This window comes from Grampus griseus, assembly GCF_964374135.1.
Source record: "Grampus griseus genome assembly, chromosome: 1".
NCBI classification, from domain to species: Eukaryota; Metazoa; Chordata; class Mammalia; order Artiodactyla; family Delphinidae; genus Grampus; species Grampus griseus.
This window is the reverse complement of record NC_139017.1, coordinates 158575946-158601806: the sequence shown is the minus strand read 5'-3', so window position 1 is coordinate 158601806 and position 25861 is coordinate 158575946. Positions and strand designations below refer to the sequence as shown.

Below are 25861 nucleotides of genomic sequence, written 5' to 3'. Positions count from 1 at the left end.
ATTTTATTTAAATCAGTTACCAACACTTACTTTATCCTGACTATACAAAATATTGTTTATCATTTTTTTGCCTATTGTTTTTAAAATTATTGGGTATACCTAGAGTTTCTTATTGGGTTAAACAGATCCAATGGGATCTCAGTAGTCTGAACACCTACTTTTGTCCTGCAGAGCCCACGGTCAACTGACCACACCAAAGATCCCTGCAGACCTAACCATTCTGATCCCACTGGGGCCCTGCTGTCCACGATGGTAACCATGTTGCCTCTGCGGCCAAGTGCTGTTACTTGGCCTGTACTATCCTCCAGGACCTCATCTCATCTTTCCCTTTGAAATAAGAAAGTCCATTTCAATGGCAGAATTTCCGTCCTTTATCTCTGGCTTAGAGAGTGATTTTCAAAGAAACTACTACTCTTTTTGCTGATGTGACTCTCAATGCATTTCTCAGTCCTTGGAGAAGTCATGTTCTCCTGAACCTCCACAGGAAACGTAGTTAAATGGTGTATGAGCTGCTTGGATGCTCTCCTTAAATCTCTGGATTCCTTCCTCTGTATGAAACCAGGGAATTTATGGCATTCAACCTCACTTACTGCAGGCCACCATGGAGTTCAGGTTTAGCTAATCAACCACTCCCAGAGGTTTGAGCGAGCACCTGGATGGTGACTGCAGGTAAGTGAACCATATGGATAAACTGGTCTGATCTAAAGTTATGTTCCTCCCTTCTGTGTCTAACACCCTCAGCGTCCATTCCCACACAGATTCTACAGGTTTTTGTTAATGTAAATTGATTAAACCTTTAGATTATTTTGGTATGGCAGTGTTCCCCTCTAGGGTTTGACATTACTGGGGTGCCCTTGGGGTGTGCTGTTAAAGAATTTGAAGCACTGAGGGGTGTGGGGGGTGCATGAAGAGATTACTGTCATTTACAAGCCTCCCGCAAGGTCATAACAGGGACCTTTAGAGAGTCAGAAACAGCCTCATCAGTGCCAGGAAAAGGGTTAACTGTGCTGACAAGGGAGGCTTGACGTATTCTGTGGGTTTGAAGCACTTTGAGACATCGAAAGCTCCACATACGTCTTTATTACAGTTCTTAGGATGCATGTTTTCTAAGTCAATCCCTCAACTTTCCTATGTCACCAGAGGCCTGCTATAGCTATGAAAATGTGAATCTTAAGTGTACAGCTGAATGAATGTATATACACAATATATACATGAATATATATGTATGTGTATATGCATATATAAAAAGGTGAATATATATGCCAAGGATCCCCAGCTTGTGAGGGTTCGACTTACAATTTTTTGACTTTATGATGGTGTGAAAGTGGTACACATTCAGTAGAAACCATATTTCCGATTTTGAATTTTGATCTTTTCCTGGACTAGCATATTTGGTTCCATACTCCCTTGTGATGCTGAGCGTGGCAGCAACTGACCGCAGCTCCCTCCCACGAGGTCACCAGGATAAACAGCTGATACATTTACAACCATTCTGTACCCACACAACTATTCTGTTTTTCACTTTCAGCGCAGTTCTCAATACATTACATGAGGTATTCAACACTTTATTATAAAATAGGCTTTGTGCTAGATGGTTTTGCCCAACTGTAGGCTAGTGTCAGTGTTCTGAGCATGTTTAAGGTAGGATGGGCTAAGCTATGATGTTCAGTAGCTGAGTGTATTGGATGCATTTTCAACTTAAGATATTTTCAGCTTGTAATGGGTTTATTGGGACATAACCCCATTGTTAGTAGGGGAGGATCTGTAAGTATATTCTGTATTACCACTGGTAGAACAAGATATAAGATACAGGACATTTCCAGGAACCCAGAAGGCTCTCTCACACTCTCTTCCTGCCAGTAGCCTCCTACCCAGAGGTAATGACTCTTCTGACTACTGTCAGAGTAGATTAATTTTACTTGTTTTTGAACTTCATATAAGTAAAATCATGAAGTATGTATGTATTGTTATTTTGGGTCTGCCTTTTTTTTTTGCTCTACAGATGTCTGTGAGATTTACTCATGGTTTTACAATTAGCATTAGTTTGTTCTTTTTCATTGCTGTGTAGTATTCCATGAGATATATATGAATTTATTTGTCAGTTCTATGATTGATTGACTTTTAGATTGTAGCCAGTTTGGCGATATTATAACTTGATATGATTTTGTACACGTCTTTTGGTGGACATATTTCTGTTGAGTATTTCTTATTTCTTTTGAGTGTATACTCAGAAATGGAATTGCTGAGTCATAGGATGGGTGTATGTTTAACTTTAGTAGATGCGCGTGTGTGTGCGTGCATGCGCGCCCGTGAGGTAAGGCTATAAATTAACTGATGTTGTGATATGGCAACTTGCATTCTCAAACTTTTATTTCCGTTATTGGCTCATTCGTCTCTTCAGCAGCAAGAGATGAGAGATTCTTTACAGTTTAGTCATAGAAAGTTCCTGATTCTCTGGCCATGTCTTGTGCCAATAAATTATGCCTCTGAGCTTGCCATATTATTTCCCTAAATTCTCTAGGACAGGCAGAAGTTACTCCACCCCAAATACTGGTATTCCTTCTGCCTTTTGTGCCATTTTATGGCGCTAGACATTTGGTCCTTAAAGCCTTACTTTCAATGGGAACTTCATTCCAACTGACAACAGGCAACAATTTAATTAACCACCGCTTCACCATCACACACCGTGGCGGTGGCTACAGTCACTTTTGTAATACTAGCCAGTCCTCATTGCCTTCAGATCAACCTGATAGGGCCCAGGTTCATGTTTTCACACATCCTCGCTGCAAGCGAACTTGGCAAAGTTGGTTTCTTGCTTCCACATTGGAGAGAAGGGACTTCCAGGAGCGGTGTTCAGAGATGCTGGGCATCCATAAGACACGACAAATATCCCCTATAGGGTCCATATTTAACTTTTAAGACAAAAAGTTTAAGGTCTCTAGTTTAGATGATCTCTAAGGCCCTTATCTTGCCAACATTATTATCATTATCGTTAACTACTGTTTAAGTACTTAACCAGTGTCATGAAGGCACTAAACTATGGGCTTTCCATGCATTATCTCATTTACTCTCCATGGTCCTATTAAGTAGATTTTATTATTATCCTGCCTCTCCCTGCCTTGGTTTCATCACCTATAAAATGGGGATAATAACTGTAACTACATCCGTAAGATTTTGTGAGTATTGAATGAGTTGATACCTGGAAGGGTGTGTGGTAGTAAGCACTCGATAAATAATTATATTATCTTCACCTCCCCCATCATCATCATCTCCATTGGGCACATTAAATTCGATGTGTTTAATCACTGAGTTATGCTGCCTTTTCATTCCCGGGAACAGAGGCTCTGAGGTCAACAGAGCTGGGTTCAAATTCCTGCTCTGTCTTACCAGCTGTATGACCCTGAGCAAATCTCTTCATCTTTTAGTCTAAATACAATGGGAATACTAAGTCCTCCTCTCTGGTCTCTGGTGGGGATAACAAAACTGGGGATAACTTGCGAAAAGGGAGCCTGTTTACCCATCTTTCTGCTCTTGCCGGGACTGGCATAATTGTTGGATGTTGGTGAGTCATTCCAGTCATGCTTCAAAGAGACTCAGGACACAAGCCCGACCAGGCAGGCTGAGTGAGGTGGAGGTTCAGCTTGGAGAGGGGTCCTTGGTGCTGGGTGCTGTGTCAGTCATGATGTCTCTCTGATCAATTCTGCACTCATCTCCAGCTAGGAGCCAACATATGGAACTTAGTCAAAGCCCCGGGGAAGACCTAGTGCTGACATTCTGCTGTCTGTCATAGGAGCTCTGGGTAGACGGGCTGGTCCCCCAACTCACCATGTGATCTCTCAGCCTCTGTGTTACCTGTGGTGAATCTCTCTGGAACTTTGTTTCTGCACTGGGAAAACCACGGAGTTATACTAGTTGGAAATCAGAGAAGGAGTTTTTGACCCAGAAAAGGACAGACTCAGGGACATATTGATACAAATTTCAGGTCACTGAAGGGGTTCTGTGGGGGCCTGCAAGGGAGGAGGCAGGACCTATAAGAGTCAACCAGGGGCTTCCCTGGTGGCGCAGTGGTTAAGAATCCGCCTGCCAATGCAGGGGACACGGGTTCGAGCCCTGGTCCGGGAAGATCCCACATGCCACAGAGCAACTAAGCCTGTGCACCACAACTACTGAGTCTGTGCTCTAGAGCCTGCAAACCACAACTACTGAGCCTGTGTGCTGCAACTACTGAAGCCCGCGCGCCTAGAGCCCGTGCTCCACAAGAGAAGCCACTGCAATGAGGAGCCCGCGCACCACAATGAAGAGTAGCCCCCGCTCACTGCAACTAGAGAAAGCTTGCGTGCAGCAACGAAGACCCAACACAGCCAAAAATAAAAACTAAACTAAAATAAAATAAAAAAGAGTCAACCAGGAAGAGACAGAGTTTAAAGAAAGACCTCGTCATCAATCAGAGCTGTTCAAGAATAAGGCTGGCTGCCTCAGGAAGTGGGATGAGCTCCCTGTCCCTGGGGGGTATGCAAGCAACCTAGTGGGATGATGACCTATTTAGGAAGTTGAAAAGAGGATTTATATACCAAGAGACAGGGAGGTTCGACCACATATCTTTTCAGGTCTAAGATGTTTGGTTCAGAGATTCTGACAATCTAAGAGTGTGTGCATTTAAGAATCTACCTTGTAGGTGCTTCTTATCATACCCTTTCCATGGGTGAGAATCCTGACGCTTAGAGTAGATAAATCGCTTTCTAGGTTTCTAGATTTGATTCAAACTCAGACTGGCAGGTTTGCAAGATCTATGTTCTGTCTGTTTTACCCAGGGCTGGACTGAGAGCCACTTTGTAGGTTAGTAATATTGTGGTGTCTCTCTTTTTTTTTTTTTTTTTGGCGGTACGCGGGCCTCTCACTGTTGTGGCCTCTCCCGTTGCGGAGCACAGGCTCCGGACGCGCAGGCTCAGCGGCCATGGCTCACGGGCCCAGCCGCTCTGCGGCATGTGGAATCTTCCCGGACCGGGGCACGAACCCGTGTCCCCTGCATCGGCAGGTGGACTCCCAACCACTGCGCCACCAGGGAAGCCCCTGTGGTGTCTCTTTAAGTGAATATTCTTTTTTCTTTTTAATGGTGCTAATATCTGATTTTTCTTACTTTTTTTAAAATAGATCTTTATTGGAGTATAATTGCTTCACAATACTGTATTAGTTTCTGTTGTACAACAAAGTGAATCAGCCATATGCATACATATACCCCCATCTCCCCTCCCTCTTGATCCTCCATCTCACCCTCTCTATTCCACCCCTCTAGGTCATCACAAAGCTCTGAGCTGATACCCCTGTTCTATGCTGCTGCTTCCCACTACCTAACTATTCTACATTCGGTAGTGTATATATGTCGATGTTACTCTCACTTCATCCCAGCTTCTCCCTCCCCACCCCGTGTCCTCAAGTCCATTCTCTATGTCTACGTCTTTATTCCTGCCCTGCCACTAGGTTCATCAGTACCATTTTGTTTTAGATTCCATATGTGTGTTAGTATACAGTATTTGTTTTTCTCTTTCTGACTTACTTCACTCTGTAGGACAGACTCTAGGGCCATCTACCTCATCACAAGTAACTCAATTTCATTTCTTTTTATGGCTGAGTAATATTCCATTGTATATATGTGCCGCATTTCTTTATCCATTCATCTGTGATGGACATTTAGGTTGGTTCCATGTCCTGGCTATTGTAAATAGTGCTGCAATGAACATTGTGGTACATGTCTCTTGTTTTTTTTTTTGCGATACGCAGGCCTCTCACTGTTGTGGCCTCTCCCGTTGCAGTGCACAGGCTCCAGATGCACAGGCTCAGCGGCCATGGCTCACCGGACCGGAGCACGAACCTGTGTCCCCTGCATTGGCAGGCAGACTCTCAACCATTGCGCCACCAGGGAAGCCCAACATGTCTCTTTTTGAATTATGGTTTTCTCAGGGTATAAGCCCATTAGTGGGATTGCTGGGTCATATGGTAGGTCTATTTTTAGTTTTTTAAGGAACCTCCATACTGTTCTCCATAGTGGTTGTATCAATTTACGTTCCCACCAACAGTGCAGGAGGGTTCCTTTTTCACCACACCCTTTCCAGCATTTATTGTTTCTGGATGTTTTAATAATGGCCATTCTGACCAGTGTGAGGTGATACCTCATTGTAGTTTTGATTTGCATTTCTCTAATAATTAGTGATGTTGAGCATCTTTTCATGTGCCTCTTGGCCATCTGTATATCTTCTTTGGTGAAATGTCTATTTAGGTCTTCTGCCGATTTTTTAATTGAATTGTTTGTTTTTTTGATATTGAGCTCCATGAGCTGTTTATATATTTTGGAGATTAATCTTTTGTCCATTGTTTCATTTGCAAATATTTTCTCCTATTCTGAGGGTTGTCTTTTCATCTTGTTTATGGTTTCCTTTGCTGTGCAAAAGCTTTGACGTTTCATTAGGTCCCATTTGTTTATTTTTGTTTTTGTTTCCATTACTCTAGGAGGTGGGTCAAAAATGATCTTGCAGGGCTTCCCTGGTGGCGCAGTGGTTGAGAGTCCGCCTGCCGATGCAGGGGACACGGGTTCGTGCCCCGGTCCGGGAAGATCCCACATGCCGCGGAGCGGCTGGGCCCGTGAGCCATGGCCGCTGAGCCTGCGAGTCTGGAGCCTGTGCTCCGCAACGGGAGAGGCTGCAACAGTGAGAGGCCCGCGTACCGCAAAAAAAAAAAAAAAAAATGATCTTGCTGTGGTTTATGTCAAAGAGTGTTTTTCCTGTGTTTTCCTCTAAGAGTTATAGTGTCTGGTCTTACATTTAGGTCTTTAATCCATTTGGAGTTTATCTTTGTGTATGTTGTTAGGGAGTATTCTAATTTCATTCTTTTACGTGTAGCTGTCCAGTTTTCCCAGCATCACTTATTGAAGAGGCTATCTTTTCTCCATTGTATGTTCTTGCCTCCTTTGTCAAAGATAAGGTGACCATATGTGCATGGGTTTAATCTCTGGGCTTTCTATCCTGTACCATTGATTTATATTTCTGTTTTTGTGCCAGTACCATACTGCCTTGATTACTGTAGCTTTGTAGTATAGTTTGAAGTCAGGGAGCCTGATTTCTCCAGCTCCGTTTTTCTTTCTCAAGATTGCTTTGGCTATTCAGGGTCTTTTGTGTTTCCATACAAATTGTAAAAATTTTTGTTCTAATTCTGTGAAGAATGCCATTGGTAGTTTGATAGGGATTACATTGAATCTGTAGATTGCTTTGGGTAGTATAGTCATTTTCACAGTATTGATTCTTCCAATCCAAGAACATGGTATGAATATTCTTTTTTTTTTTTTTGCCGTACGCGGGCCTCTCACTGCTGAGGCCCCTCCCGTTGTGGAGCATAGGCTCCGGATGCGCAGGCTCAGCGGCCATGGGTTACGGGCCCAGCTGCTCCATGGCATGCGGGATCCTCCCGGACCGGGGCACGAACCCTCGTCGCCTGCATCGACAGGTAGACTCTCAACCACTGCGCCACCAGGGAAGCCCTGAATATTCTTTTTTAAAATATATTTTGAGATATTCACATACCACACATTTCACCCATTTAAAGTGTACAATTCTCTATTTTTTTTGTATCTTCACAGTGTTGTGCAACCATTGCCACAATCTAATGTTTATATGTTTTTGTCACCCCAGAAAGAAATCCCGTATACATTAACAGTCTCTCCCCATATCTAAGAAACCATTGCCTAATCCAACATCATGAATATACTCCTATCTTGTCTTCTAAGAGTTTTATAGTTTTAGCTCTTATATTTGGGTCTTTCATCCATTTTGAGTTAACGTTTATGTATGGTATGAAGTAGCAGTCCACTTCATTCTTTTACATGTGGATACCCCATGGTTCCAGCATTAAATAAATGTTCCTTGAATATCTGTTTAACATTCATTCAGAGGAAGGTGTACAGAGAGAGGGTAGAAGTATGGGCTTGCTGGTAACAGGAGGCCCTGCTGGTGACCCCACCTCTCCCTTCTGTCTTAAGCAATTCAGCTCTGCCCAAACTTGCAGCCTTTCTTGCAAAGCAAAAGCCCTGCAGTTTACCACACCCACTCGCTCCTGAAGCCAGGGTGAGTGTCCCCTCACCCCGTGTGACCTACCAAAGTTTGACTTCCAATCTCTTACTGAGTTTTGGTGACATTCAGTTTTCTTCTCTGGCTTTTCTTCTCTCCCTTCATTTCCTGGGTGTTTTGGTGCCTCAGCAACTGAGCTGACCCACTCTTGAATTTAACCCTGAACAAATGATTCCCGTAAGCAAAAGAAAGCATGATTTGAACATGTGATGGAAGAGCATTCCCAGCAAAGGGAACACACAAGCCAAGAAAGCAAGCACTGCAGCTCTGGAGAGAGAGCACAGACATCACCAGGGTGGTGTATATAGCTGGCGAGGCTGGGAAATGGACAAGGAGCATCCCTCGGGATTGTGCATTTAGGAGGAAAGGGGGAGCTGGTTCAGAACTGAAAGGCTCTCCATCTGCAAGTGTCTAGCTCGCTCGAGATCAGGTCTGGATTTGAGATCATCTTATTAGAAGGGTTCTTTGTATGCTGGATGCCACATTTTGCACCCTCCTCCCCATTTTCACATCTGTAATATCAGGCTAATACTTGGCTTGTATTATACATCGACTTTGAAGCCCAGCAAATTCCCACCTCCTTTCTTCCACCGCTACATTCCTTTCTACTCCTGGGGCCCAAGCTTGTTCCCACCTCTGAGCCTTTGCACCAGCAGTTACAGACACCTGGAATGCTCTGCCCAGTATTGGCCTGGCTGGCACCTTCTCACCCTCGAGGGCTCAGGTAAATGTCTCTACCTGTAAGGAGCCTCCAACCACCTGTGATCATCCTGGGTCTGCTTGCCCCCCTCCCCATCCATTCTCTGTCCCTCCCTGACTCTGTCCCATCTCCCAGGGGGACTGGCTTCCAGCAGGGGTCAGCCACTGGGGGGCACTGTCATGAGGCTGGGAGGCCACAAGAGAAACCAGACTGTGTCTCCTCCACCTCTCTGTCCCAGGTAGCTTCCTAGGCAGTGGCTGTGTCTCTGTGGTTCCAACTTCCTCGAAGTGACCTCTGACTCCGGTTTGGGGAACATCACTTTTCCCTTTGCCCCTCCAGTCCAGGCATGGGAATAACTTCCTGCCAGGATCCAGGTTGCTTCACTGTTCCCTGTTTGGCCCTCAGCTGCTCCACCACCTGTGGAAACAATTCTCTGCATTAAATTGTCTCTGTTGTGAATAGCTGAAGTGGCTTTATTTTTCTGCTTAGACCCTAACTAATCTCCCTCCAAGCTAACGTGTGTCCCCAACTGTCTTCTTGAGTTCAAGGGACACAGGGCCTTCCTCCTCAAGCTGCTGCAGGGGTAGGACTGAGGGCGCAGGTTCTGTATCCCTGAGATGCTCAGTACCTCTGCCACCCAGGTCTGGGCTGAGCAGCAGTCAAGAGAGGCCCAGGGACCACACAGGTGGGTCCAGCCTGAAGGAGGAGGGGCTGCCTGGGTTGGTGGAGGCAGTTGGGAGAGACAAGCAGGTGACAGAGTGAGCCCTGGCAGCCTGCATGGGAAGGTAGAGAGACAAGGAGACGAGGCGCCCAGGTGGTGGGTGGGAAGGGCGTGGGAGGAGGGGCATGTGGCCCAGCCCCATGGCCTGATGGGGTGTGATTGACTTTCCCATTTAGAGAGATTTTCAAAGAAATATTTAAACCCACAGAGAAAGGCAAGAATCTGCACATAAGCAGAGGCCAATACATCCTCCAGGGCAGTGGACCCGGAATCAGATCCCACCCAGGATCTGCAGCGTGCGGAGGCGGCCTGAAGACCAAGTCCACCACCAGCTCGCCAGGGGAGTTTTGGCCCTTTTCTCCTTCTGGCCTCTAGGATTTCCCATGTACAGGATGGGAGAGGAGGTGGAGAAGGAGCCTAGGTCCCTTCTGGTTCTGACGGGGCTCTGATGGTCACACATTAGCAGGAGTCTGAGCTTCACCCATGTACCCGTCACTGTGGGCAGAGCAGGGGTAGGAGAGTTACCATGGCTTGGGGGGGAACAGTTTCCGGCTGGGCTCCACTGCTTTGCGGGGATCTGGTCGGGGCCAGCTCTATCCATATGGATTTGCCTAGAGCCAAGAAGTTGGGGTCAGGCACATGGCCTCACGGGTCTCAGTGCAGGGCAAGGTGGCAGCTGCCCTCACCCCAGGCTGGCGACACCCCGCACGTTGGGTAGGCAACGCACCAGGAGCGCCTTGTCCACCATTAATCCAGGTACTGAGCTCGTCCTGGTGCTGAGGTTGCAACCCCATGGGGGTCACCCATCCGTCACAGATTCGCTTTGTCCAGGGTCCCACAAATGTGCAGCTGGCTCTGGGTGGAATTTGCCTCATAAGCTGCTGTGAAGACTCCATGACTGACCCACATAAAGTACTCAGCGTAATGCCTGACACTTATTTAGGGCTTAGTAACATTGGCCATTCTTGTTGCTATTATCATGATTACTGGTATATGCTGGCACCTGGCTAAACTCTTTTCATCTCATTTAATCCTCACGACCACCTGCTGGTTTATCCCCATCTTGAGGCCCCCAGAGGTGAGGTCATCTGCCCAAGAACTTACAGCATCTAAGAAGCAGAGCTAGAAGTCAGTTCCAGCGGAATCAGTCTGGGGTGAGAGTAGGTGGGGGTCTCTGTAAAAGCCTGGACTTTACTATCTTGTTTGGAATCCAGATGGGATTCATGAGGCTCTAGAAGTTAAGGGATTTGTCCTGGTCCTGCAGCAAGTTCCTCCCTCCAATCCAGGCTCTACCTGTTGCCCCTTCCTAGATGTTTAAGCTCCCAGAGCCTAAGGTGGATGGGAGGCAGGGGGCATTGACCCCTGGTGGGAGGGAAAAGGGTTGGAGGCCGCAAGTGAGCAGAAGGCCAGGCAGGGCTGGCAGAAAAGAAGAGTCAGGGCAGGAGCCGGCTCCTTGCTGAACTGCCTTCCTGGAACAGCAAGGAGGCTCTGGTCACAGCACAGAGGCAGGGTGTGAGCCTGCAGGAAGTGACGGCTGACATTCTAGAGGGTGGGCGGCCCCAAGGTGATGGCTTCAGCCTGGGAGGGACAAGGGGTCACAGAGACCTCAGCAGCCCACATGGAGAGGGAGGGCAGGCCCAGGGAGGAGGGACGTGACTGGACACTGAGTGATGCAGATAGGCTCACTTTTCCGTTTGGAGAAACTTCCAGCGAGGTATTTAAATGTGCCGGGGAGGGACAGCACCAGGAGAGACCAGCTCTTGCTCTGAGGCAGCGGAACCGGCCCGTGATTAGAGTCTGAGGTCCTGATTCTACCCCCTCCAGGTTTGCTGAGTCTTCCGGAGACCGCTGGGCCCCTCGGTGTTTCCATCTGTGAAGTGGGAAGGGTGGACGCCGGTTCCCAGGGTCCCTCTACTCTGATTGTCTCTGATGTTCACGTATAATTGGAGTCTGACTTCACCTGTGATCCTGTCGTGTGGGTGACAAAGGAGGGTTCGTTCTTGGGGCCTGGGAGGTCTGGTCTGAGCAGGCAGGGCTGGCCGAGGTTTGGAAGGACAGCCTGGGGTGGTATTTGCCCTGGCCCCTGAGATCTGGGCTGAGTTCTGCTCTTCCTATGGGATTTACCCGAAGCCCAGTCGCCACAGATCCTGGCCGCCTGGGTTGTGGCTGGGGAAGCAGGTCACAATAGGCAGCAGGTGAGTCTGCTTGTGGCGTGGGGGGCATGGGTGCAGTCCCAGCTGCGGAAGCAGAGGGCCTCTGGCTGCAGGCCACCCTCACTTCGGTCTCAGGGAAGTGTGGCCAGCAGCAGGTCCAGTGGCTGCTCTAGGGAGCCCAGGTGCCAGGCCCAGCTCTGCCACTGACCATTTGGTGACCTCGATCAAGTCCCTTCGTGTATCTGGGCCTCTCATCCCTGTGCGTAGAATGGGAACCTTGGACCTAGATCATCTCCTGGGCCCTGGCTCTGAGCCCTAAAATCTGAAGATCGTGGATTCTGCACTTATCTTTTCTGGCCTCAGTTTTCTCATCCGTGAATGGGAACACGTGTGTGGAGGAGCCCAGAAGAGGATGCCAACCCTCTCTTCTGTGTGCACAGCCTATGTATCTGGCTTGGTCCCCCACCAGGTCTCTGAAGCAGGCTGGACCGGGTCAGTGGCCCATTTTACAGATGGGAAAATTCACGAGGGCTCTGTGGAGCTCTTGTGGCTGAAGGGGAGGGCTGAGAAATTATGGCCTAGGAACTCTGGCTCTGGGGCCCTCAGGGAGCTGGGAGGAGGGAAGAGGCCCCATCCTCAGTGCAAGCCCTTTCCAGGATGTTGGAACTGCGCCTGGCTAAGGACTTAGTTGGAGTGTCGGGGATGAGCACCCCCGTCGGGAACCCAAAGGAGAGTGAAGAAAGCCCTGGAAGCATGTGGCCAAAGGATCTCATCAATCTGGAGGCTGGGGAAACTGCCTGGCAGGTCCTGAAGATCAGGGAGCTCTCCGATTTGGTAGGGGGGGAGGGGGAGGGGAGGAAAGAGGAGGGAGGGAAGGGGGCGAGTAGGGAGGGAAGAGGGTGTCTCAGTCTCTACTTGGTGGGCAAGAAATAAGACTTTCTGTTTTACTGTCTTATGTCAGTCTCCTAGGTCTTATGCCAAGGCTCTGTTCTGCTGGGGTGATGGAATATTTCTGTCCCCTTCTAGCTCTCTCCCCACCCCACCACTTGGAGTTTTACCCAGTGCCAAGCTGTCTGGTTGAGGGTTGGAGCTCTGATCTACAAAGATTGTTGCCCTCTTGTCCCCCTATTTTAAGAGTTAGAAGGCCTGGCGTCAAATCCTATCTTTGCCGTGTACTTGCTCTGTGACCTTGAGCCAGCGACTTCCTCTGTCTGAGCCTTTGTTTCCCGATCTCTGAAATGGCAACAGCAATAGTACTTACTGCACAGAGTTGTTCTGAGGATTAGATGAGATAACCCACTACCCAGCCTTCTCTTCCTCTTTCCCTGTGTTGGCAGGATCGCCAAGACCCCTTCATGGTGATTGACCTGGGCATGCTGGCCCGCCGCCATCAGGTCATCCGCCAGGCCCTGCCTCGGGTCTCACCCTTCTATGTGGTGAAATGCAACAGCAGCCCCTGGGTGCTGCGTGACCTGGCCACCCTGGGCACTGGCTTCGACTGTGCCAGCCAGGTGAGCCTGGGCCCAAGGCCAATTGTCTCATTCACGGGCCTGACACTTCCTGGGAAGAAAAGGCCAGTTGCCAGGGGTCCTGGAGTGGGGACTGCAGCACCTTGAACAGGGGAGGACACTTATAATCCTCAATTGTTTGGGAAGGAATAAATGAATGAAATATGGGTGTGGTCAACCTCCTCCTGGTCCGCGTGACTAAGGCAGACAGCCTGAGCCAATGAGTGGAAGCACAAGCTTGAAGCCACAGAACCCATTCCTGTCTTGGCACAGCCATTTCACCTGAGCCTCAGTTCCTTCCTCTTGAAAATGGCGCCAACTCTACTTTCCTTAGAAGAGTCTAGAAGCTTAAAGAGCACAATTTGTGCTCAGCGCACTGCATAGTAGGGGTTCAGTCAAGGGCAACCCCTTTTACTCATGCCCAGGCTTCCTGTCCCCAAAGAGTAAAGGGCAGTGAGGCAGCCCCCTGCTCTGGCTGTTACCCATGCCAGGTGGAGCTGGAGCAGGGGCTGGGCCTGGGCGTGGCCCCCTCTCGTATCATCTATGCCAACCCCTGCAAGCCTGTCTCGCACATCTAGTATGCTGCCCGCCATGGGGTGCGGTTCCTGACCTTCAACAGTGAGGGGGAGCTAATCAAGGTGGCCCAGCACCACCCTGGGGCTACGTGAGACCAGTGAAGGAGGGGCGGTGCAAACAGGTGGAGACAGGTAGAGCAAGAGACCTCAAGCCTGGGACCCCAACAGATGGAGTTGGGCTGCAGGAACCAGATGAAGGTGGTCCCATACGGTGACTGGCACAGACCCAAGCAGCAAAGTACAAGAATTTGGGTCAGTGGCCCGATGCCTTCCCTGGTGCACATTGGTGCTAAATAAACGTTGCCTGTGTCTGCATAGACACTAGGCAGAGCCTAGCATTAGGCGGTCTGGCATTAGGCGACATCCTGGAAAAGGCACGGAGTTGGGGAGACCAGGGCTCACATTTCAGTTTCATTTGTCACATGCTATGTGATCTTGGGAAAGTTATTTAACATCTCTGATCCTGTAACATGGAGACCTATGGAAGGTGTATTTATAATTTTATCCTTTTCCTGCTTTTTCTTGCCTGGGCAGAAGTCTGTAAGTAGTGAGTGTGTCCACTCTTTGGGACTCCATGGCTGGACAGTCCAGAGGAACTAGGCGGGGGTGGGTGGGAAGCTGGAGGGAGGTTGGGTCGGGGGCATCGGGGCTCATGTGCCTAAGAACCCCTGGCATCCTTTGCACCCCTCTCCCAGGCTGGTCCTCCGGCTGTGGACCCAGGACAGTGAGAGCATCTTGCCCTGAGCGCCAAGTTTGGGGCCAACCTGGAGGTGTGTGAACATATGCTGAAGTCCGCCAGAGACCTGGGGTTGGCGGTGGCTGGGACCAGGTGAACGCACTGGCTTTCCCTGCCTGGGAGGCAGGAGTCCTGGCTTCCACTGTCGATCTCCAGCTTATTGGACACCCTCCGGTCAGCTGAGGCCCCTCTGGACCTCGTGATGCTCCATCTGTGCTCAGCGAAGAACCTGGATCTTATCTGGGATTGGGGGGGGCAAAGGAGGCACAGGCCCTGGGTGCAAAATTTAAGGGGACGTTAAAACACTTAGTACTCTAGATAAATAACATTTTAATACAATATTTGAAAAAATAAAAAATAATGCAAAGAAATTCATAATGAGGAAAATATCAAAATTTTAACTGAAGACAGGACTGGCATTTCTGATTTTTCCTTTTGCTTCAGGGTTCAATTACTATTACCAATCTTGTCTTTATTTACATTATTTATTTATTCATTTAATATTTATGTATGTGTGTATGTACATATTTATTTTGGCTGCACCGGGTCTTTGCTGTGGCATGCGGGATCTTCGTTGCAGCACGCAGATCTTTAGCTGCAGCATGTGGGCTTCTTAGTTGCAGTATGCATGCAGGATCTAGTTCCCCGACCAGGGATCAATCCCGGGCCCCCTGCTTTGGGAGCACAGAGTCTTACCCACTGGACCACCAGGGAAGTCCCTATTTACATTTTTAATGTTTTATTCATTAGTGATGTTTCTGAATCAATGTTGCTCTTTACAACGATCGCGTTAAATGTTCTTTATCTGGATTCCTTAGTGTTGTGGCACCCCCTGGACTTCTGCACTGGCCTCACCCTACCCAGCCCTGATTGGTTCCTCAGCCCGCCCTGCCCTCCAGCATGGGGATTCGGGGTTCTGAGCACACTCCTTCCAAGGTGGAAGAGAAAGGGAGCCCCTGCAATGAGGCACTGGGAGGGGCCTGCTAAGAGAGGTGACCGCCACCCAAACGTGAGCGCCCCAACTCAAGGATGACCATGTGTCAGTGTTTCTGACCCTTTCTGTCTTCCTACTGACCCTTGCTTTTTCACATGTGTTTCTCTACATGTCACTCGACGTGTGTTCAGCTTCCACGAGGGCTCAAGATGCCAGGCACCCCATAGCTTCACACAGGCCATCACCAACTGCCGGCGCATGTTTGAGATGGGCTGCGGGGTCAGGCATGACATGAGTCTCCTGGACACCGGAGGGGGCTTCCCTGGAGAGGAGGGCTCTGACTCTAAGTTTGAGGAGGTGAGAGGGGAGTGTGAGAGGGAGCCAGGTGTCCCAGCCTGGGTTTAGGGGACAGAGTGTGTGTGTTTGGGGAGCTCGTGGAACTGTGAGTCGTATGTGCGTATATAGCTGGGATTTGTCTGACTATACTTACACAGCCTGTGTGCATATATGAGCACGTGCATATCTGGCTCCGTGTCTTTCTTTAGACATGTTAGTTGCTATCCCCGGTTAAGCTACAGTCAGGTAGAAATTTGCTATCCCTGAGACCCAGGGAACATTTCATCTTCACTGACTGTGTATTAATTTAAATGGTTCCAGATTCAGACATCTCAGGGTGCTATGTGCTATGTGCCCTTGGACAAGTTACTTCCCCACTCTGGGCCACAGTTTCTACCTGTTTCCTCCCTAGTAAAATGGCACACAGCTCTCACACAGCTGTCATGGGAATGAAGGGAGACGACACAGGTAAAGCTCCCACAGAGGGACAGGCCACATTAGGCTCTGGGTCCACCCCTGCAGATGGTGGGAGTGATCAACACCGCCCTGGCCCAGGACTTTCCCTAGGGGAGAGGCGTCGAGCTCATCGCAGAGCCCGGCTGCTTCTACGCAGCACCTGTCTGCATGATCGCTGTCAACGTGATTGCCAGGAAGGCTGTGCTGGAGCCCGGTGGGTGGGCAGGGCACCATCCAGGCGTTCCCCGGCCCTCAGGGGAGAGGATGGGCAGGGAGTCTGGGCTCCAACTCTGGGCGGTTAATTAGCAGGAAACAAGCTTCAAACTGGGTCTAGGAATGAACCTGTTAGTATCACTATTTCGTTGTTCTGAAATAGACTGGGAGGTGAGAACCAAGACAAAGGGTCTTCATTATTCCTAAGTAGCCAATGGATTTATATTGTGTTTATGGGGGTAAAGTTACAAAACACAGCCCATGAGGTTCACAGACACCATCGTGCTGGTGTGCATCTTAAATTCATCCAGCAGACATTTTCTAACAGGTGCAAATTCTTATACCAAAAATATAGTGAGTAAATACAAATTCTTATGACAAATATAAGAAGGCACTCTCGTTGTTGTCATGGCCTGAAGGTTAAGGGTGACATCTATAGGGTAATGGTAAACCTTTGACAATTGAGGTTAAGCACCACAGGGGAGGTTTTTGATTGTTATTTTTGCAGCAGGGTGGATGGGTTTGCTTTTCTCACAGTGAGCTAACCAGAAATTCCATTTCATGATGAGATGGAGAATAGATGTCTCCCGCTGGCTTAGTGCTTTTATTCTCTGTGGCTGTATGATAATGGATATGTAAATATTTATAACCTGCTTTAGTCTCCTCCCTTATCCTTTCTGACAAATGATCGGCCCACAGCTTTGTAATCCCTGAGGCACTTGTGTCAGCCGGTTGCCATTTCTTCACAAAATGTCTCATTAAAGATTATTGTGATAGGAAGCATTTGATTTCAAGCCGTCATTTAACAAAAGTCTAAGTATTAGGGGCTTATAATTATTATTTTTAAAATTTATATCTTTATTATGGTAAGGGGTAACATGTGTGTGTGTATATGTGTGTGTGTGTGTGTGTGTGTGTGTGTGTGTGTGTTTTGGCTGACCCACATGGCATACGGGATCTTAGTTACCGGATCAGGGATTGAACCCATGCCCCCTGCAGTGGAAGCGCGGAGTCTTAACCACTGATCCGCCAGGGAAGTCCCTAGGGGCCTGTTATTTTTATTTCCACAATAACAAGAGATGCCAATTATTAAGTATCTGTTATGTGTGAAAAACATATTTTCTCTCATTTCTACTCCACAACCCTGTGAAATAATTTAGGGGCATTCCCATTTTACAGGGAGAGATAGTGAGGCTCAGAGAGAGGAAGTAACTTGTCTGAGGCAGCACAGCTAGCTAGTGGTGCAGCTGGACCTGGGTCTGTCTGATTCAAACACTGGTGCACTTGGATTTGTACTACATGCCAAGCAGAGTTGGGCTCTTGACCTTAGGGATGTCTTGACTACCTCTCGTGACCAACTAGTTTAGGGACAACTGGGGCTGTGGCTACAGGAGATGGGATCGGTGACGGCAGCTAAGAAAGCAGGGGGGGGGATGGTGGGAAGTACACCGAGGAGGGGGCAGAAAAAACAATATTCAGAAAGATCTGGGCATATAAATGCCCAAATGTTATGAAATGCTCCGAATGTTAAAAGAGATCAGCACGAAGTCCTGAGTTTAGATTCAAGAAAGCAGTGTTCTAAGAACAGATGAAGAGTGGTTGTGAAGAAACTGGCTTGGTAGCAGGTCCTGTCCAAAGGATCTGGGGGTCATAGGTGACCACCAGCTCAGCATGCATCAGGAGTATGATGGAGCTGGAGAGAGCTGCCACACGCTTACTTCGGTAACATCAATAGAGGCAGAAAGTTTAGATGGAGGGAGGTGACAATTGTGCTGTACCCTGTGCTTGTCAGAGTTGGGCACTGTTTTTGTTCTAATCAGGTTATGTAAGACATGGAAATAACTGTCACGAAGGAGAGGTTATTACTCACAAGTTTCCTCTGGAGAAACCAGAGGCATGGCAGGCCACACAGGGCCACAAGGGGAAGGACCGGAGTGGTTCAGCGGGCAGAAGGACAAAGGGGAAAGCCAGGCCAGAGCCTCTACTGTAGTTTTCAAGGATAGGAGTGGGTGAGGCAGGGTGAGCTGGATTGGCAGGTGTGGGACTGGCTAGTTTGAGCAATTTCAGCGGGTTGTGGGGGTAAGAACTGCCCTGGGGCCGCTAGCCAGAGGTAGTGCCTCAAGTTCTGGGAGCTCCATCTAGGAGGCAGTTTGCGGTATGGAGGCTGAATTGGTTGGCTTGCACAGGAAAGGCGCTCTTGTAAGGCAGTCGTTTGCTATCTCTAGGAATTAACCAGCCCGGGGAGGAGCAGTCTCTCCAAGGTCAGCAAGGCCCCAGATGCCAAAGCATGGAGAACATGTAGTTTACACAGGCACCCCTTTGAGGAAGGAAACTGACAAATTAGCACATCACTGAGGAGCAACCATGATGGAATTAGGTCGTGAAGAGGCCGTTTGCCCCCAGTTTTTTTTGTTTTGTTTTCTTTTGCGATATGCGGGCCTCTCACTGTTGTGGCCTCTCCCGTCGCGGAGCACAGACTCCAGACGCGCAGGCTCAGCGGCCATGGCTCACGGGCCCAGCCGCTCCGTGGCATGTGGGATCTTCCCAGACCGGGGCACGAACCCGTGTCCCCTGCATCGGCAGGCGGACTCTCAACCACTGCGCCACCGGGGAAACCCTGCCCCCAGTTTTGACTCATGCAGCAGGGGCTCAGGGAACCTGGTCTAAGGTGAGGGCAGAGTACCTGAGACCTGCGGCCTGGGGACAAATCTCAGACCTGCCACAGTCTCCTGTGTGACTTCTGACGAGACTCAGTTTTCTCAGCTGTAAACCAGGGCTCATTGTACCTGCTCAGGGTGTAGTTACAGGTTAAATAGCTTAATACATGTAGAGAGCTTGGAACAATGCCTGGGCTATAGCTCATGGCATGTTAGTTAGATTATTCTTATGAGGAGAGGAGGAAAAGGGGCAACACCCTGATGCGGGGAGCAGAGGGGCAGTGGGAGAGCAGAGGACAGGCCCCAACCATGCATGGGTTCAGAGAAGGCTCCTGGAGCAGGGAACAGGGGTTATCCAGCGCTGGTCAGAGGGTCAGGCCTCCCCCAAGGGTGCTGGGCTCAGGTGTTGAGGGTCAGCAGTGAGACCTAGCTGAGCACAGCTCGGTCCTGCCATCTGTCTGCTCTCAGGAGGCTACTGGAAGCCGCTGTTCTATCTCAACAACGGCCACTACGGCGCATTCTGCATTTTTCCAGGGAGCCTGAACCCAGGATGCCCATTGTGGTGAAGGTAAGGAGAACTTTTTGTGGCTCTGGAACCTCCCAGACTCTGAGACCCCCTAGTCCAGCCCTCTTTGGGCAGGGCTCCCTGCTGCCAGGGGGAGAGGCGAGAGATCGCAGATGATCGGTGGCTTGACAGGTTGTCACACCTCGTGCATGTACCAGGATGTGTACGTGTGTCTATGTGTATTGGCAGGTGCACTTCTGTGTGTGTGCCTTTCTCTGTGTGGGCCTGTCGATTCACACCTGTGCAGGAAGGTGGGTGTCCAGGTCCATGGGTCTGTGGAGGGGTGTGTGTGCAGCTGTTTGGCTGTTTGTGTTTCCCTGTGCATTTCTCTGTGTCGTTATGTTTGTGGTTCCAGAGTCCTTGAATCTTGGAGATGCAGGAGACTTAGGAAGTAGAGATTCTCAAACTTTGCTTCACATTAGAATCATCTGGGAAACTTTAAAATACCCCTATGCCCAGACCATGCCACAGACCATTGATATCGGAACTTCTCATGGGTTGGGACCCTGACGTGATCCTCAGGCGTTTGCAGTGCAGCCAGGTTTGAGTCCCGGTATTTTGAGTGATCATTAAATAAAATCTTCCCACTTTATAAATGGGAAAACTGAGGTCCCATCTGTGTCTGCACTTGTGAACTGGCAGGGCAGGAGTGTGTCTCTAGAGCAGAAGCTCCATGAGGGCAGGGCCAAGAACAGTGCCTGGCACATAGGCACCACTCAGGAATTGGTCAGAGGGAGTGAATGACAGAGTCTTTGCTGGTACCTTCCCTCTGGTGCCCTGGGGGCATGCCCTGCAGGCTGGGGAGTGAAGGGGGGGTGTCTTCCTTCTCTGATCCCCACCCCCCCGCCACCATGTCCCTGCAGGACCTCCGCCCCAAGCTGCCCCTCTTCTCTTGCACCCTCTACAGCCCCACGTGCAATGCCTTTGACAAGCTCTTCTTGAAGGAGGTGCAGCTGCCTGAGCTGGACGTGGGCGACTGGCTGGTCTTCCCCTCCATGGGCGCCTACATGTCCACCATGAGCTCCGCCTTCAGTGGCTTCCCTCTCCCCTCCCATCTGCTGCGCCACGGGACCCGAACTCACGTGTCTGGAGGGAGGTGGAAAGGGGCTGGGCAGTGAGGGGCTCTCACCAGCATCTGAACTTGGCAAGGGGAGCTGGTGGCTGAGCTCTGGGGTCCCAGGCCCTGGAAATACCCTACTCCCCCGACTGGCCCCAGCAAAGCCCAAGATGTCTGGCTGACCTTTGACACTGGCCTCTGCCTGTGGGGTTGACCCTGTTACAGCCTCTCCACAGGTAAGTCCAAGGTAGCCCACCTGGGCAGTTCTGACAGCCCTGATGCGTAGATGCCTTTGTGGGCAGAATCAGGCAGCCCTGTGTCCCCAGATGACCCTCAGCCCCTTCGCTGAGGTGCCCCCACCCCGCTCGGCTCTGACCATCTGCAGCTGCCCTCCGGGCTCCCTCCTCAGGTGTCCCTTCCCCACCAGCTCCAGGCTCCCTCACAGCCCCGCCCCAGGATCCCCTCTGGGCCCAACCTAGGGTTTGCCTCCTTAGGTAGCAGGGGGGCCCTAGAACACCCCTTTACAGGCACATTCCTTCCACAGGAGCCTGCTGGAGACTGCACTGTAGGCTGAGACAAGGCCAGAATGGAGGGGCTTCAGACACCTCGGTGCGCCCACGGGGGGACGCTTGGGGGCAGGGATCTGGGGTGAGGAGTAGCGTGGAGGAAACAGAGGTTTGGGTGCCTCTGAAATGATGGGCAACCTAAGGTTCAAAACTGTCTTCTGGGCTTCCCTGGTGGCGCAGTGGTTGAGAGTCCACCTGCCGATGCGGGGGACACGGGTTCGTGCCCCGGTCCGGGGGGATCCCGCGTGCCGCGGCGCGGCTGGGCCCGTGGGCCATGGCCGCCGGGCCTGCGCGTCCGGAGCCTGTGCTCCGCAACAGGAGAGGCCACAGCGGTGAGAGGCCCGCGTAACGCAAACAAACTAACAAACAAAAACCTGTCTTCTCCCTAAGCGGGCCTGAAGCCTAGGGTAGCTCTTCCGGGAGGCTGATCCTGCCCTGCCTGCTCCTAACCCGCTAGACCCTGGGGTGGGGCAGGGAGAGGAACCTGCGCTATTACAAGAGTGCCCCCTGGAGGCCATGCCCTGGAATGTGAGGCAACCTGCATTGACCAGCACCTTGCGACGCTTTGGTCCTTCCTTTCCTCCAGTTAGTGACCCCTGCGTTGTTCCAGAAAGGTTTACGTGAACCATAGGCACTCACCCTAGTGGAGAGAGCAGGGGCATTGGAGTCAGACAGGTCTGGAGGGGATCCAGGCTCCACCACATCCTGGCAGTGTGGTCAGAGCCTCAGTCTCCCCATCTGTGAAGTGAGGGTGAGATTAGCATTCCCCTGGCAGGGCTGTTGAGAGGATGAAGCCAGATAATGCAAATCCTCATTCAAGGTCAGTTCATGTTCACCTGCCTCTGGCTGCCCTGATCCTGGCCCTGGCCTGCTCAGAGGCCACCCCTGCCCCCACGGTCTGGCCATCCTCAGGGAGCATGCACACAGCATCTGGCCACACAGCTAATGCGCCATGTGGGTGCCTCAGACCTGACCTTGGCCTTAAGAAACGCCCAAGTTGGGAGGTTGGATGGACAAGGTGTGGATACAGCCGACCCCGAAGCGGGGCAGATGCTACTACATGTCCCCCGGGCACACTAAAACTTTAAAAACAACAACATTTGGGGAGTTGTGAGCTCAAAAAGACAATGTATCCTACAGGGAAGGATGATGACAGAGGTAGGGGTTGGGACACATCGGGATGACCAGTCACCTTGCTGCAGCGAGGGAAGGGGAGAGAGGGCCCCAGAGGCCAAAGTCACCCACCTCCTGTGTCCTGTGTCCTTTTTTAAGCTTCGCCTGATAAGACAAGACATTCTCTGATCTCCAGCTTCTGCAAAGGGTCCTCCCCATCCACCAGAATCAGCCTTACCAACCTTGCTGCTGCCTCCCCAGCCCGGCCAAGACCAGAGGAATCTCCCGGCATCCTTGGGCTACAGAGATTCCCCCTCCAGACATCTGAGGAGAAGGGAAGGGTATCTGCACACGCCACCCAAAGAATCCAGAGGGTTCATGCAGCCTTTGGATTACGTGTTATCCATTTGTCTCCTCCAAGAGCTGAAAATTGGGAGTGGAAACGTCTACCCTTACCTCCCCAGAGATACCTGGAAGTACAACTATGAGTGCACTTTAGGGAAAAAATAAAGTTGTATTCAGTTGCAAGAGACGTTGGCGTGTTTTGTGTTTTGCCTTCTGGGTGCTGTACTGTGTGACTGCGGATATTCATCCATCCGTCCACCCATCTGTCCATCCATCCATCCATCCATCCATCCATCCATCTACCCATCCATCCATCCATCTATCCATCCATCCATCCACCCATCCATCCATCCATCTATCCACCCATCCATCCATCCATCCATCCATCCATCCATCCATCCATCCATCCATAAAATAAAATGCGAGGGCCTAGACTGTGTCTGGCACAGGTGACACGTGATGAACAAGATGGACAAAAATCCAAGTTCATGGAGCTAAACTTCCAGGTGGAAAAAGAGTATAAGCAAACACATAAATCAATGATAAAATGAAGTGGAAGCAATAAGTGCTGTGAAGAAAAATAAAGCAAGCAAGGGGACAGTGAGTGATGGAAGACAGTGCTAATTTAGGTAGAGGGGCCTGGGAGGCCTCTCTGAGGATGTAGCAGGTGAGCAGACACCTGAAGGGACCGTGTGGTTAGCTGAGTTAGAGAGTTCCAGGCACTGGAAGCAGCAAGTCCAAAGCCAGGGATGGAGTGTTTCCCCAAAGGCAAGAAGCTGTGTGGGTGAGCAGAGTGAGTGAGGGGAGGTGTTGGGAAATGAGGCAGGAGGAGGGTCAGGGGCTGATCTTGTCAATTCTCAGATAAGTCAGGGATTGGACTTTCTTCTGAGGCGGGGTAAGGCGGCGAAGGGGGAGGGGGAGGCCCTGGCAAGTTTGAGCAGGTGAATGCGGTGAGAGGATGAAGAGAGAACTTGAGGGGTTCCTGCCCGTCCTGGGAAATGACGGTGGTCACAGTACAGGTGGTGAGAGGTGCCAGGTTCAGCACAGGCTGCAAAGGTCAAGTCGAGAGAATTTTTGAGGGGTCAGATGCGGGGTAAGAGGCAAAGAGAAGAGTCAAGGACAAATCCAGGGCTTTAGGCTGAAGCTGCCGGTACACAAAGGGAGATGCAGGGGAGGAGAAACAGGTTAGGAGGGGTTAAAATGGAGAGTTGAGTTTCGGAAAGGTCAGGTTTGAGACGCCTATTCAATCTCCCAATGGAGTCAGATACAAGCACTGGACTTCAGGACAGAGGTCAGGACGGCAGATATGAACGTGGATGGGGCGTGGTCCACACTGGATGGACTTTACATTCCTGGGGCCGCCCAGCCCTGCCAGGAAGTGAACATACAGAGAGAGGACACAAGGCACGGGAACTGAGAGGAGAAACATTCCAAGAAGGCGGGAGCCCTCGGCTGTGTCAAATACTGCCCAGAGGTGGGTGAGGTGAGGGCTGAGAACGGCATCGGGAAAACGGAGGTCATTGGTGATTTTAACCAGCGGGTTTCAAAGCCAAGGAAGGTTGGTGGAAGTGGAGTCCAGAGAGGATGGTGGAGAGGGTGGGGCGTGGTCACCTCTTCCGGGGAGTTAGTTGTGCGGTAAGGGGAACAGGAAACGGGAGGGTAGCTGGAAGAGGCGCCCCGTAGAGTCAAGGAGGGGTTTGTTTTAAGATGAGAGATATTATGGCTTGTTTGTAGGCTCACAGGGATGACCGACAGAGGGGAAGATAAGATGCAGAAGAGAGAAGCGACAGCGGCAGAGCAAAGTCCTTGGGTGGGTGGGAGGGGCTGGCGTCCTGGGGGCGGGGGCTGGGGGAAGGTGCGCCCAGATGGGAGCTCGTGCCGCACCTCCGCGGGGACAAGTAGGTCGCTGGGAGAACGCAGAGCTCTCTACTGATTGTTTCTTTCTTAGTGGAGTAAGAAGCAAAATCATAGTGGAGAGCAAGGAGGCAGGAGAGGGTCCTGGTGTTTTTAGGAGAGGGCCGAGTGGAAACGTCACAACGCGCGTGGAAGGGTGAATGGACCAATGAAATGGGTGGGATTGCCAGCACAGGTGCCCACTCGAGTTTTGTGGGGATCCATTTAGAATGAAGCCTGTCATCCGTTGTGTTTTGTCTTCAGCCACAGTGGGCACCTGTGCTACCAGTGCAGGTGCAGAATGGGGGGTGGGGTGGGGAGGGGGAGGGGGAGGGGTGAGCCAAGGGAGGTGGAGACAGCTTGGAGAATGAGTGCTCCCGGGGGGTCTCTGCAGGTCCAGGCTCCATACGCAGTCCTCAGAGCCTTCTCCTGAGAGCACATGCTGTCCTTCCACAGCCTTTACCTGCTGGAGACTCATAGTGACCCAGTGAGCTTATAATGCCCCCACGTTAGAGAAGCAAACCCTGCGGTCGCCTAGCCAGTAAGTGGCAGAGCTGGGATTTGACTTTAAACGTAGTTCAGTCTTCTCCCTTTAGGGCAGCAGGGGTATGCACACTGTGTTTAAGAAAGTCTTGCTTTCAGAGGCATATGAAAAGCTGCTCAACATCACTGTTAGAGAAATGCAAATAAAAACTACAATGAGGTATCACCTCACACCAGTTAGAATGGGCATCATCAGAAAATCTACAAACAACAAATGCTGGAGAGGGTGTGGAGACAAGGGAACCCTCTTGCACTGTTGGTGGGAATGTAAATTGATACAGCCACTATGGAGGTTCCTTAAAAAACTAAAACTAGTAATGCCATATGACTCAGCAATCCCACTACTGGGCATATACCCAGAGAAAACCATAATTCAAAAAGACACATGCACCCCAGTATTCACTGCAGCACTATTTACAATAGCCAGGTTATGGAAGCAACCTAAATGTCCACTGACAGACGAGTGGATAAAGAAGGTGTGGTACATATATACAATGGAGTATTACTCAGCCTTAAAAAGGAATGAAATTGGGTCATTAGTAGAGACATGGATGGACCTAGAGACTGTCATACAGAGTGAAGTAAGTCAGAAAGGGAAAAACAAATATCATATATTAACATATATATGTGTAATCTAGAAAAAGGGTACAGATGAACCGGCTTGCAAGGCAGAAAT

At 50.2% G+C, this 25861-nt stretch overlaps 1 protein-coding gene and 1 pseudogene across 4 annotated transcripts in view; both read left to right on the top strand.

Moving 5' to 3' along the window:
- Window positions 1–12390: 12390 nt before the first annotated feature.
- Window positions 12391–20786, top strand: LOC309833537 (ornithine decarboxylase-like; annotated as a pseudogene). Its single transcript has 8 exons — window positions 12391–12522; window positions 13026–13199; window positions 13688–13860; window positions 14467–14600; window positions 15633–15798; window positions 16300–16447; window positions 19572–19671; window positions 20532–20786. The product of its transcript is annotated as an ornithine decarboxylase-like (transcript).
- A 3361-nt stretch (window positions 20787–24147) lies between these two features.
- The window catches only part of TINAGL1 (tubulointerstitial nephritis antigen like 1), a 34419-nt gene continuing 32705 nt past the window's right edge, over window positions 24148–25861 (top strand). For 2 of the 3 annotated variants that reach the window (XM_082654920.1, XM_082654919.1), the window contains exon 1: window positions 24148–24223. The gene's annotated coding sequence lies outside the window, so the exon portion shown is untranslated. Of the gene's footprint in view, window positions 24308–25861 lie in introns of all 3 variants that reach the window. The other variant, XM_082654922.1, reaches the window with a different exon arrangement.